The sequence below is a fragment of the Panthera tigris genome, chromosome C1 (assembly GCF_018350195.1).
Source record: "Panthera tigris isolate Pti1 chromosome C1, P.tigris_Pti1_mat1.1, whole genome shotgun sequence".
Lineage (NCBI taxonomy): Eukaryota > Metazoa > Chordata > Mammalia > Carnivora > Felidae > Panthera > Panthera tigris.
The window spans coordinates 28,839,976-28,852,692 of record NC_056667.1 but is presented as its reverse complement, the minus strand read 5'-3'; positions in this window follow the sequence as shown (position 1 = coordinate 28,852,692).

Genomic DNA, 12,717 nt, shown 5'->3' with positions numbered 1-12,717 from the left:
AGGCATTGGTGTGCATTGCGGAGGGTGCAGAAGCCAGGCCCAAGGAGCTCAGGGCCGGGGGGTTGGGGGGGGTGGAGGGGGTGGGTGGTAAGGACATCGATCTGTCTGCTGGGTTGCTCAGTCCTGGCTTATAGCCTTCAGCACCATGTCTGATCAACTGCTACCCTGTCTCCAAGTTCAAAATGCTTCTCCCTTAGGGTGCCATGTTTCAGACCCCAGAACAAACGCCAAGCCCACGACCCAGATAGAAGTACCAAGCCCTGTGGTTGCTAAGAGAGCAACTGGGGCCAGGTCGGCCTTCCTGTCCTTCTGGGGCAGCCATTCCTTCCCGGGAGAGGGGAGGCCAGTCTGTCTGTCCTTCCACCCACACATCCTCAGGCCACTGGCAATTCCCAGCCCCTCTGGATCCTCCCTGGAGCCCGTCCCCAGCAACCCCCTTGCAGGGAATGCGATGAAAGGTCTATTTATTATACTTCGGCTCGGACAGTTGTTTCAGATGTTTCCAATTCGTTAGCCTCTCAGACATCTGTTCCTGGTTGAAGTCAGAGAAGAGAGAGAAGAAAGGAAAACTCACGCTTCACACACCCTCACTCCAACGCACATGCATTAGCACCCCCCCTCCCCAGCCCCCTCCCCCTCCCCACCACCCTAGACCTTCAGGGTCCGCTCCCTTGCCCTGTCCACTCTCGGGTCTCCTTCACTTCCACCCCACCTCACGTGGGTACGCACACCACCCTTGAGCCCCAGCTTCCGCAGATGTGCACAAGTCGACACACACCGCCCAGCGTGCACAGCCTCACGCCTACACATCTTGGGCACTTGTCCCCTCTTGGGGCCTCGCACGCACTGCCCCCCCCCCCAGGTCCTCCACCATCTGAATACTCACGAGTCCCAGGTGAGCCTCGCACGCCAGAGGGCGGCCGGGATCAAGCCTTAGGTTCCAGTCTGGACGCTGACCCTCTGAGTCCTATGACCTTGCTCTAGCCCTCTGAGCCTCTCAGTTCCCCGGTTTATAAAATGGGGGTTGTCACCTGGGTGCCTGGGTGGCTCAGCCAGTTAAGCATCCGACTTCGGCTCAGGTCATGATCTCATAGCTCTGGAGTTCGAGCCCCGCATCGGGCTCTGTGCTGACAGCTCAGAGCCTGGAGCCTGCCTCGGATTCTGTGTCTCCCTCTCTCTCTGCCCCTCCCCCACTCATGCTCTGTCTCCCTCTGTCTCTCAATAATGAATAAACTTAAAAAAATTTTTTTAAAGGGGGGTCGTCACCCGGGTACCTGGGTGGCTCAGTTGGTTAAGTGTCTGACTCTTGGTTTGGGCTCAGGTCATGATCTCATGATTCATGAGATTGAGCCCTGAATCGGGCTCTGTGCTGACAGTGTGGAGCCTGCTTGAGATTCTCTCCCTCTCTCCCTGCCCCTCCCCTGCTCTCTCTCTCTCTCTCTCTCTCAAAATAAATAAGAAAGAAGTTTTTTTTTAAATGTGGTCATCACCTTCTTTACCTCATGGGACAATTGTGCTGTTTAAAATCTTGTGTGCAAGCACCTGGCCTGGTGCCTAGCTGCTGCTCCTAGAAGAGAACCCTGGTTATTGTCACTGTTCCTCGTTCTACCTTCTCCTGTGCACAGGCACCCCACATGCATATTGGCTCCTCCACTAAATGCAAGGGCACAGGGTGGGACTGAAAGGTTTCTAGGGTCCCTGGGAACACTGGGGTTCCGTGATTCCGGAACCCCAGAGGAGCACAGCTGTGCATACGCACGTGCTCGGCAGCCCAGACTCTCCCCAACGCATACACATGCACGTGAACGAGTGGACCTGTGCTCAGAAGTGAAACCTCCCACATCCACACTCCTTAACACACCCGCACTTACCTACACACTCACCCACACCATAGTGCACACTCACACTCTCCTCTCAGCCCATTCACACATTCCCACCCAGTTGGGAGGTTTTGGGGGGGGTGGGAGGGGCTGGGGATTAGATGAGGGAGGTGGTTACTGGGCTGAGGGAAGGTGTCAACCGCTCTCCTGCTTCTTGGGCAGGCTGGGGACATTACGACAGGGGGACCAGCCCCCCTGACTCTGGGGGCCCGGGGTGGGTGGGGTGGGAGATGATAAACACCCGGAGTGGCAGGGCTCACCCCAGTCACACACACCCCAGAAGAACCCTCCAGAAGCTCCAGGTGAAAGGGAGGCTCTGTGGGAGGAGGGGCGAATCAGGAGGATGAAGGGTCAAGGTGATGAGTCCCCTGCCCAAAGAGTCCATGGGTTGGCACCTCCTGTCCACCAACACTAGTTCCCAGATCTGAGCCATGAACTTGGAAACAAGAGTTTCCACCCCCCTCCGCATTCCCGCCAACCACAGGTGGCTTCCATCATGGCTCGGTCAGACCAAATCAGATAGCTCCTGCCTGGGGCACTCCAGGCAGGCTCTCTGAACCCCTAAGAGGGCAGGCACAGTGCTGGGCTGCTGTGGGACTGAGGAGCTCTGAGAACCGGAGAGCAAGGAGCTGAGGCCCCCAGGGCCCACCCTTCCTCCCTCCGCTTCCCCCAAGCTCACCCTCCTGTCTATGGTCACAGCCCCTGCTCCCCCAGCCCAGATCGCCAAAGCAGGTGGGAGGATTTTCTTCGTTAGATCTCGGTGAGCCCAGAGCAGCCCCTTCCCCAGCAGAACTCAGCACACGTGTGAGCCCCGCTGCCAGAGACACAACCCCCCCCCCCGCCCCCGCCAGTGCCCTGGTGCCCCTCCCCTCCCTGCTCACACTCTGGGCTCTGAGGCAAACCAGGACCTCCTCCTTCTGTTCTTAGAGTCAGAACAGACTCAAGTTCAGATCCTCTCTGCCATCGACTTGCTCTGTGATCTGGGGCAAAGCATTTCACCCCTCCGAGCTTTGGTTTACTTCCCTGCAAGCGAGGACCCTCTGAGGTCACCAAAGCACCTGGCCCTGAGTAGGTGCTCGGTAAAAGCTTGTTGACTCAATCCTGAAGCGAGACCTGTCTCCAGTCCAGGGCAGGCTGTACCCTCGGGAATCCCATCCTTTGGCAAGCACCCCCATGTGGGCGTCCACCTCGGTCGGAGAGCATCCTGCCTGGATGAGCAGGGGCAGCATGTCCCTCAAGGAGACTCTTCTGGCTCCTACGGTTCTCCTGTCGGTCCCTGGAATCCTAAGGACCATACGCCATTGGGAAAGGAGGGGCGCTTGCTGGGTGGCAGGTGGTGCTGGTGATGTTTGGAGCTGCCTAGTGACCCCCGATGGGGACCTCTCCTTGCAGGCGCAAGGAGGGCAGTCAGGACAGAAGCCCTTCTTCCCCTCCCTGCCCCAAGGCCAAGGGCAGCACTGGCTACTGCTGTGCTTTTCACTGTTGCACTCCTGAAGGGTTCACAGTTCTACCCACCCCATTGAAGAAGGCTTGAAGAAGGCTTCTGCAGGAATCTGGGCTGGAATCAAGAACTGCTGAGGGAGGAGGGGGAGTGAGAGGGGCTCCTTGGCGGGGAAATGATACCAGATGGGAGGAAAGGGTAACAAGTAAACATTTACTGAGTACCTACTGTGTGCCAGGCATTGCTTCAGGACAATGCGCATGTTAGTATGTACTTACCAGAATGTAGCTCCAGGAAGGCTGAGATTTTTCTCCGTTTTGGTCAATGTTGTAAGCGCAGTGCCTAAAGCACAGTGACTGGCATGTAAATATGTGTTGAACAAAGGAATTTGTACCCGTCATGCTCTCATAACTCTGTGAGGTAGGTGCCGTTATTATCTTCACCTGAAGCTCAGAGAGGTTAAGTGAATCTCTCAAGGTCACACAGCCAAGTGAAAAGCAGAGCTCGGGGGGTGAGGGGGCACCTGGGTGGCTTAGTCGGTTGAGCGTCCGACTCTTGGTTTTGGCTCAGGTCGTGATCTTGTGGTTTGAGCCCTGCGTGGGGCTCCACGCTGACAGTGCAGAGCCTGCTTGGTATTCTCTCTCTCTGCCCTCCCCTGCTCATGCCCTCTCTCTCAAAATGAATAAACTTAAAAAAAAAAAAAAAAAAAACAGCAGAGCTGGGCCTGTCTGGCTATAAAGCCCTTGCTCTGTCCCCTTCACTGTTAAACAGGCCCAGAGGACCACAGCTCTTCTGTGTGGGTAGGTGCCCTGGCATGAGAGTGTCCTGTGAAGGGGTACATTGTCCCCCACAGTCTCATAGACACGCACAGACGTCCTTACACGTTCTTGTGTCTCAGCATGCCCGTGAGGGCTTCCAGAAACCTGGGCATGCACCAACCCCAGCTTCATGTGACCTGGGCACCCATTGACTATGGACTGGACGTGGGATGTAGGACGCAGGACAAGGACAGGGCACCCGGGCCGCTTGGGGCACACCGCGACCTGGTCGGTTCTTTCCGTCTCTTGAACCAGTGCCCAAAAAGTGTGAATGTGTGTGCATATTTGTCCTCATACATGGTGTGCACGCACGTGTACACATGTCTGCACGTGTGGGCGTGTTGGGTAGGCACGCATGTGCATGTGGCCGTGAGTTGCTTCTCTGCCTCGGGGACCCTGGCCCACCTCGCCCCGGGGGTTCAACTCTTCAAACAGTGTCCTGGGAAGGCTGCACGAAGAAGGCAGAAGAAGTCAGCTTTTGGCCTGGTGCCACCGGGTAGGAGTGTATCAGAGAGCAGGCAGCCGGGGGTGGACACCGGGGGTGCAGAGTAATGCTTGGGCTGGGGTTGGCAAATGCTGACCCTCCTCTCCACTCCCAGAAAAAGAGGGGCGCATCAGATCTAGAGTTAAGTGAGAACACATACACACGCAAGTACACACGGTCACACAAGCACACACACGGGTGCAAGCACGTGTCTATGACCATTGATTCCCACACACACAAACACACACACGTGTTCGCGTGTGCAAACGTGCATGGACGCACACACGGACACGGGCTCCCATCCCCAGGGACGCAGGTTCATGTTGCACGTAGCAGGTGGCCACACGTATGCAGGTCCTCAGACAGATTCATGCTCCTGGGAGGAGCTCCTGCCCCTGCCTGCTCTTTCCCCAGACCCGAGCTCGCCCAGACCCTGAACTGCATTGGAGGCTAGACCGAACGGAACTGAGGGTTCATTCTAAAGGATGGGTGAGGGGCTGTCCGCTGTCCCCTCCCCAGAGTCCAGGGGCCGCGGTGCCCGAACCTAACAGGCTGCGTGGCCACTCTGGGTCACTCCTGTCTGGGGCAGGCTGGCCGGAGGAGGGGCAGGCACAGCCTTTGTGCACCCAGACTCAGGCAGCCCCCACCAGCCCTGCTCACGTAGCATCATCTCTTGTCACTCCAACTTCACAGTGTGCACTGGGTCATCGCCTACTTCCTCGGTCTCTGATGATAATCTACCTTCAGCCTCCAGGACTTCCCCTGTGCTCTTGCCCTCATAGACCTTTCCTGAGGCACCTGGGTAGGTAGCCCAGTCGTGTAGGCGTCTGGCTTCGGCTCAGCTCATGATCTCCCGGTTCATGGGTTCGGGCCCCGCTCGGGCTCGCTGCTGTCCGTGCAGAGCCCGCTTCGGATTCTCTGTCTCCCTCGTTCTCTGCCCCTCCTCCTCTTATGCTCTCTCTCTCAAAAGTAAATAAAACACTAAAAATAGAGAGACCTCTCCTCCCCACTCTTGGCCTAACCAACGTGCGCTCTCTCTCTGGTGCCAGCTTGAGAGTCACTGTCTTCAGGAATCTTCATGGCTTGTCCACCTCTGCTCAGTGGTCCCACTACCTCCAATTCATCCCAAAGGAAGCACCACCCCTCTGAATTGTAATAGCTACCTTCCTTGTCCCTCTCCTCCTCTGGGCTGCCCTCACGGGCAGAGATGAAGACTGTCGTGTTGCCATTTTATCTCTAGTTTTGTTTGGTCTTAGCTGAGAAGTTGGTATACAGCAGACGCTTCACACATATGAACTGAGTAAATGAAATGTCAGCCCTGTCTGCTTGTAGACGCCCTGGTTTTTCTTGGAGCGGCTGGGGGATTAGGAGATGGGGGCTTCGGCGAGGAGTGGGGACACCTGGCTTCCAGTCTCTAAGTTGCGGTGTGACCTTGGGCAAGGCACCTCCCCTTGCTGGGCCTGGCTCCCTCTCTGTGAGGTGGAGGGGCGCCGATGGCCATGCCACGTGCTTCCTAAGTTCCTTCTAGCCGTGCCACTTCACGTGCCCCCAAGTTCTCGGGCTTCCCTACTGTGGGCCCTGCGGTCTGGGCGGGGCTGGGTCTTGTTTTCTGGGAGGGGCGAGGATGTGAGTGGTCAATCTGAGCACCCTTCACTCCATAAAGTCTGACTCTGGTTTGGCATTCGGGGCCTTCCACAATCTGTTCTCAGCCCCATTCTCTTCTTTATTTCATTCCCTCTACTCATCTCATGCAACACACACACACACACACACGGTCATGGACAGTGGGCAAAACCACAGCTCAGCCTGAGCCCGTGAGTCCAGCTTGCAAGAAGAAGGGGTTGGGGGCCTACGCCAGCTGCCCGTTGTTGATTTGGGCTTTCCCCAGCATCTCCAAGTGACGGAGGGAGCACGGACGGAGGGTCAGGCGGTATGAATTCGGATCCAGGCTTGGCCACCGACAATCAGTGCTGCCCACAGGTGGGTCGCTCAGCCTCTCTGTGCCCTGTCAGCAAAATGGAAATGGTAATCCCTTCGCTGTGGGAGAGCCTTTGATCAAAAGGAGGGAGAGTGTCCACAAAGCACACAAAACGTCATGTGACCCAGAAGAACGATTTGTTAGAAATCTGCTTTGTGGTCAGGCTCCTGACAAGGATTTGAGAGATACGGGAAAGGTCTGAGGTGCACGTGCTGCCTGCTTTTTGAAACTGATGGTCTAACCAAGCGAATGGATGCATGCTCAGGAGCCCTGGGAGAAAAAATAATGTAATCTAAGGCGAAGGGCCCATGAGAGGCTGACGAATACAGTTGCAATGAATATGATAAGCAGATAATTAATATTCTGACCATATGACCATCTTATACAACTTAAGGGGGAAAACAGCCCCACAAAGTCCCTGGTAGATTAACGGGCAAACGATACAGATACAAAATTCAGAGGAGAGAAATCATAGACATTTGTAAAATGTCTTCTCAAGCATCGAAGAAAGGCAAGTGAAAGCAATGATAACATTTCTGCCTGTCAAATCAGCAAAGCATTTTTTATTTTGTTAGAAAAAAATTAAAAAAAAAATTTTTTTTTAACATTTATTTATTTTTGAGACAGAGAGAGAGCACGAACAGGGGAGGGTCAGAGAAAGAGAGAGACACAGAATCTGAAACAGGCTCCAGGCTCTGAGCTGTCAGCACAGAGCCCGACGCAGGGCTTGAACCCACGGACCGTGAGATCATGACCTGAGCCGAAGTCTGACGCTCAACCGACTGAGCCACCCAGGCGCCCCAGAAAAAAATTTTTTTAATGTTTATTTTTGAGAGAGAAAGAGACAGCGAGTGAGCGGGGGAGGAGCAGAGAGAGAGAGGGAGACGAAGAATCCAAAAAGCAGGCTCCAGGCTCTGAGCTGCCAGCACAGAGCCCAATGTGGGGCTCGATCTCACGAACCATGATGTTATGACCTGAGCCGAAGTCAGATGCTTCGTTGACTGAGCCACCCAGGCGCCCCTTTTTTCCTTTAAAGAGAATACCCAGTGTAGTGAAGCCATAATGAGAAAGACAAACACTGTCCCCCTTTTCACGTGTCAACTCAGTACTTCTTAGGCCTGTACCGCGTGCCCGGCACCGTCTGGGTTCTGGTAAGCACATTGGCAATATGGACGAAGGGCCTGGAAAGGACTGACACCAGCCATGCAAAAAGGAGTCGTGCCTATGACACTGACTGACACGACTGAGCCTGGTGGTGGTTCACACAGATGTGGATCCAAACCCGGAGTGTGTCATTCGTGGCCGCGGCACCGCAGGGGAGCTGCCCGAATGGTCAAGGCCTATTTCCTCATCCTGTAAGATGAGGATAATGATATCCGCTCACAGCATTGTCCTGAGCACGAAACGAACCGCAGGCATAAAACGCCAGGCCTCAAGTGGCAGAGACTGTGGAGGACTGCTACCCATTGGGCATTACTGGTGGTGGGGGAGAAGCCCGCCCACGCGTCCCGACAACCAAAGGGGGCAAATATGTGTTGTTACATTCGCCACTTCACCTACAGAAGCTGCTTACAGGCGCCCTTCAAAGCCCTTTCGTGACATAGCCCAATGCTTGTAAAATGATCATTGATACACGCTGCACACGACGAGCGATGTAATGGTTGCAAAACAGCGTACCTGGAAGGAGTGGATTCTACCGCAAAAGGGGGATTAAGGGTCATTCTAATCCTCCTGTATGTTTTCTAAATCATTATAATTGCTCTCATAACTGGGAGCTAGTTATATATAATTAAAGCTATATGCTATAATTAATGGTTCATGTATTGCCAGGAGGGCCTTGCCAGGCAGGAAGTCAAAATGCTATTGCAAGTGAGTGACGCAGACCTGTCAGGAAACCTCAGGTTTCTTAAAGGGACTATTTCTTACTTATCTTTGTTTTCCTGGCGCATTGCTGGGAAACTAATCAGTCGCTGAGAAAATATACATAGGCCTGCTTCACATGAACGACATCCGTTCTCACAAGGACCCTGTAAGGCAGGAACTATAATAATTATTATATTATTATTTTATTACTATTATATTATTATATTATTTTAAATGGTTTTTTTTTAATCTTCATTTATTTTTGAGAGACAGAGCGCCAGCAGGGGGGAACAGAGAGAGAGGGAGACACAGAACCCGAAGCAGGCTCCAGGCTCCGAGCTGTCAGCACAGAGCCCGACGTGGGGCTTGAACTCACGAACAGTGAGATCGTGACCTGAGCCGAAGTCAGACGCCCAACCGACTGAGCCACCCAGGCGCCCCTGTGTCACATTATTATTATTTCACTCACAAGGAGACCGAACTTGTTCAAGAGACAAAATGAGCAGCGCTGGCATTTGGACCCGGGTTTGTCTGGCTCCAAAGCGTGGGGCTTCACCACTCTGCCCCACCCTGCCATGCGTGCGTGTGCAGACTCATTCTCTGGGGATGAGGACCGGGCAGGGGTCAGGAGGAGACAGCCATGCAGGCTGGGTGGGGACAGGAAAGCAGACACTCTGTCCGAGGCTCTCGGATGGGTGAAGGGAGATGCAGGGTTTGGAGCTGGGCTGGGGCAGAGCCAGGAGAACTAGGGACACGAGCCAATTTGGGGGAAAGAGGAATCTGGCTTTTTCTGAGCTGAATTTGAAGACATGGAGGGCAGCCTGTAGTATTGACAGGTGTAAAGATAAGAGAGCCACGCTGGAGACAGAGGTATTGGGAAGCCAGAGAACTATGGGCCAGTAAAACGGAAGGGAGGTGGGAAGGGGAGAATGTTTGATGAGGACACACTATGTGCCAAGCTGTGCCAAGTGCTCTGCATTATAGCAGATGTGTTTGGGGGGTCACTACCTGGTCACGCTCCTTTCTTTGGAATCGGCCTCCATCCACAACCCCTCCTGAAGGCACGTGCCCAGGCAGCCACATGTGCCTCATGACCTCCACATCCCACCTACAGGTGATTGTACCGCGGACTCGATTCAGGGCAATTGGATGCTCTTTTTCTGGAAGAGGCTGGGGACCCCGGGAGACAGAAATTCATCCTGGGCAGCTACGCCGTAAGGTAGTAGAGAGTTGAGGCTGTGATGAGCCATGGGTGGCCATGTGTACGCAGAAGAAGCTGGTCTTCAGAGAGAAGGTGGTGATGAAGGAGCAGGCAGCCTCATAGTGGGAGGGATGGAGGGTGACAGCCATCACCTCTGGGTCCTCAGGAAGCAGCCCGTCTCTCGTTTTTGTTTCTTCTCCTTGGATGCCTGAAGATCATGGGTTACAGCCTTCCAATAAACCCCCTTTTCCTTGAGCTGGCTTGAGAGGGCTTCTTTTCTTTCTTTCTTTCTTTCTTTCTTTCTTTCTTTCTTTCTTTCTCTTGTCACTGATGACCTTGAACTAAGACGTGAACGTTCTTTTTTTTTTTTAACGTTTATTTATTTTTGAGAGACAGAGCATGAGTGGGAGAGGAGCAGAGAGCGAGCGGGAGACACAGCATCCGAAGCAGGCTCCTAAGACATGAACATTGTCTTAGGGGCACCCTAAGGGGCACCCAGGTGCCCGTAAGACATGAACATTCTATGTTAAACGTAAAGTTCCTAGTGCATTGCTTGACTCATTATTGGCAACAAAAAGTGGTAGCTATCATTACCTCATTTACTCCTCAAAAGAAGCTAAGACAGAAAGTAAGATTATTGGGAAGATGAGGAGGGGCACCTTGGTGGCTCAGTCGATTGAGCATCCAACTTCGGCTCAGGTCATGATCTCACAGTTTGCGGGTTCAAGCCCCGCGTCGGGCTCTGTGCTGACAGCTCAGAGCCTAGAGCCTGCTTGGGATTCTGTGTCTTCCTCTCTCTCTGCCCCTCCCCTGTTCACACTCTGTCTTTCTCAAAAATAAACATTAAGAAGAAGAAGAAGAAGAAGAAGAAGAAGAAGAAGAAGAAGAAGAAAAGAAAAATGAGGAAGCCAAGGCTCACTGATGTATTCAACAAATACTACTTGAGTTCCACTGCCGGCATACTGGAGCGACAGGGTCCTAGCTTTGAAGACACCTGCATTCTAATGGGGGAGATGAACAGCCAACAAATAAATAATCAGCAAGAGAACATCAGGCACAGATTAAGTCCAACGAAGAAAACAATTTCAAATGGCCCATGAGAGGCACTGTGGACCAGAGAAAGCCTCTCTGAGGAGGGCTGAGGCCTAAAAGATAAGACGGGGCCGAAGAACTTTGGAGTCAGAAAGGAAAGCAAGAGAAAGGCTTTATGGCAGGACTGTGTTTGGTGCATGCAGGGGACACTAACATTGCCTCCATGGGCAGAGTAGGTGAATACGGGCCGGCTCCCAGGGAGGGGGGGGTTGTTGTAAAGCAGGGGAAATGTTTGCTTTTAATTCTAAGTGCAGTGGAGACCCATTGGGAGGATTAAAGAGCTGAGCTAGACACCCCCCAAAGATGTCTGTATCTGAATCCCCAAAACCTGTGCTTATGTTAAGGATCTTGAGATGGGGACATTATCCTGGGTCATCCAGGTGGGCCCGTCTAATCACAGCATCCTTATTAAAAGGACGTGGGGAGGGTCAGAGTCAGAGGAGCAAAGGTCAAAGTGATCCAAGGAGGGGGCATGAGCTAAGGGTGTGGGCGGCCTCTGGAAGGTGGAAAAGGCACGCAGCCCCAGTAACCCATCTCAGACTTCTGACTTCTAGAACTGTAAGATGATACATTTGGGTGTCTTAAGCCACTGAGTTTGGGGTGATTTGTTACGGTGGCCACAGGAAACTAATACAAGCACTACGGTAGGATTTATGTTTTTTAGAAATCAGAGCGATTTTAAAACTCGCTCTGGCTGCCGTGGACTGTAAAGCAGGAGGGAAGGGGGCAGACAGCTCCGGCAGGCAGGTGCCGGCGTTGCGGGGACCAGGAGGACGGCAGAGCCGATGGAAGCCAGTGTTTGGAGCCAGGAGACCCTCTGGAGGTGGAAGGGAGACAACTTGCTGATGGACCAGACCTGGGGACCAGAGGAAAGCTGCCAACCAAATCTCTCAGGTTTTACCTCGAGCGGTCAGGTGACTGGAGGTGCTTTTTATTGATATGAGCACGACTGGAGCTTAGATGAGATCATCCATCCAGCCTGTGGCAGACTTGGGACTGACACCTAGATATCCGGACTCTCAGGCCCAATAGACTTGGATCTGTGAGAATAATCTTATGAAGGAAAGGAGTTTGGGGCCGGGCGGCGGGGGGCGCTGGATGGCGCAGTTAAGCATCCTGTTCTTGATTTCGGCTCAGGTCATGATCTCACGGGTTCATGAACTCGAGCCCCACGTTGGCCCCCGCACGCCCACAGTGCAAAGCCTGCTTGGGATTCTCTCTCTCCCCTCTCTCTCTCTGCCTACTCGGGCACGTGCATGCTCTCTCTCTCTCACACACACAAATAAATAAACTTAAAAAAAAAAAAAAGGAAAAGAGTTTCGGATTGTTTTGGCTAACTTTCAGTTATCACTTAGTGTATTAGAGTTCTCCAGAGGAACAGAACCGATAATGTGTGTGTGTGCGCGTGCGCGTGTGTATTTTAAGGAATCGTCTCACACAATTGTGGAGGCTTAGCAAGTCCAAAATCTGCAGGGTAAGCCAGGAGGCTGGCGACCTGGGGAAGAGTTGGTGTTGCAGTTTGAGTGCCAAGGCTGACTGTTGGCAGGATTCTTTCTTGCTCAGTGGATGTCAGTCTTGGTTCTATTAAGGCCTTCAACTGATTGGATGTGGCCCACCCACACCATGAAGGGTGATCTGCTTTCCTCAGACTCCACTGGCTTGAATGTTAATCCCATGTAAAAACATCTAGAATAATGTTTGTACCATGGCCTGGCCAAGTTGACATGTAAAATTAACCATCACATTTACTTTCCTTACTATTGGATATTGTGTTTTTTATCTGTATGATTAGTTCATGGTTGAAGGGAAGGGCAGAGAGCCAGCAATAACCTTGGGCCCGCCTACAGTTAGGGCTTGGAGGAGAGTAGGCAGAAGGACAAGGAACTGGGACCAAGAGGGTGGAGGGAAGCATTCCAAGAAGGAGGGGGCGTCAAGAGTTGCAGAGAGCGAGAGAAGGAGG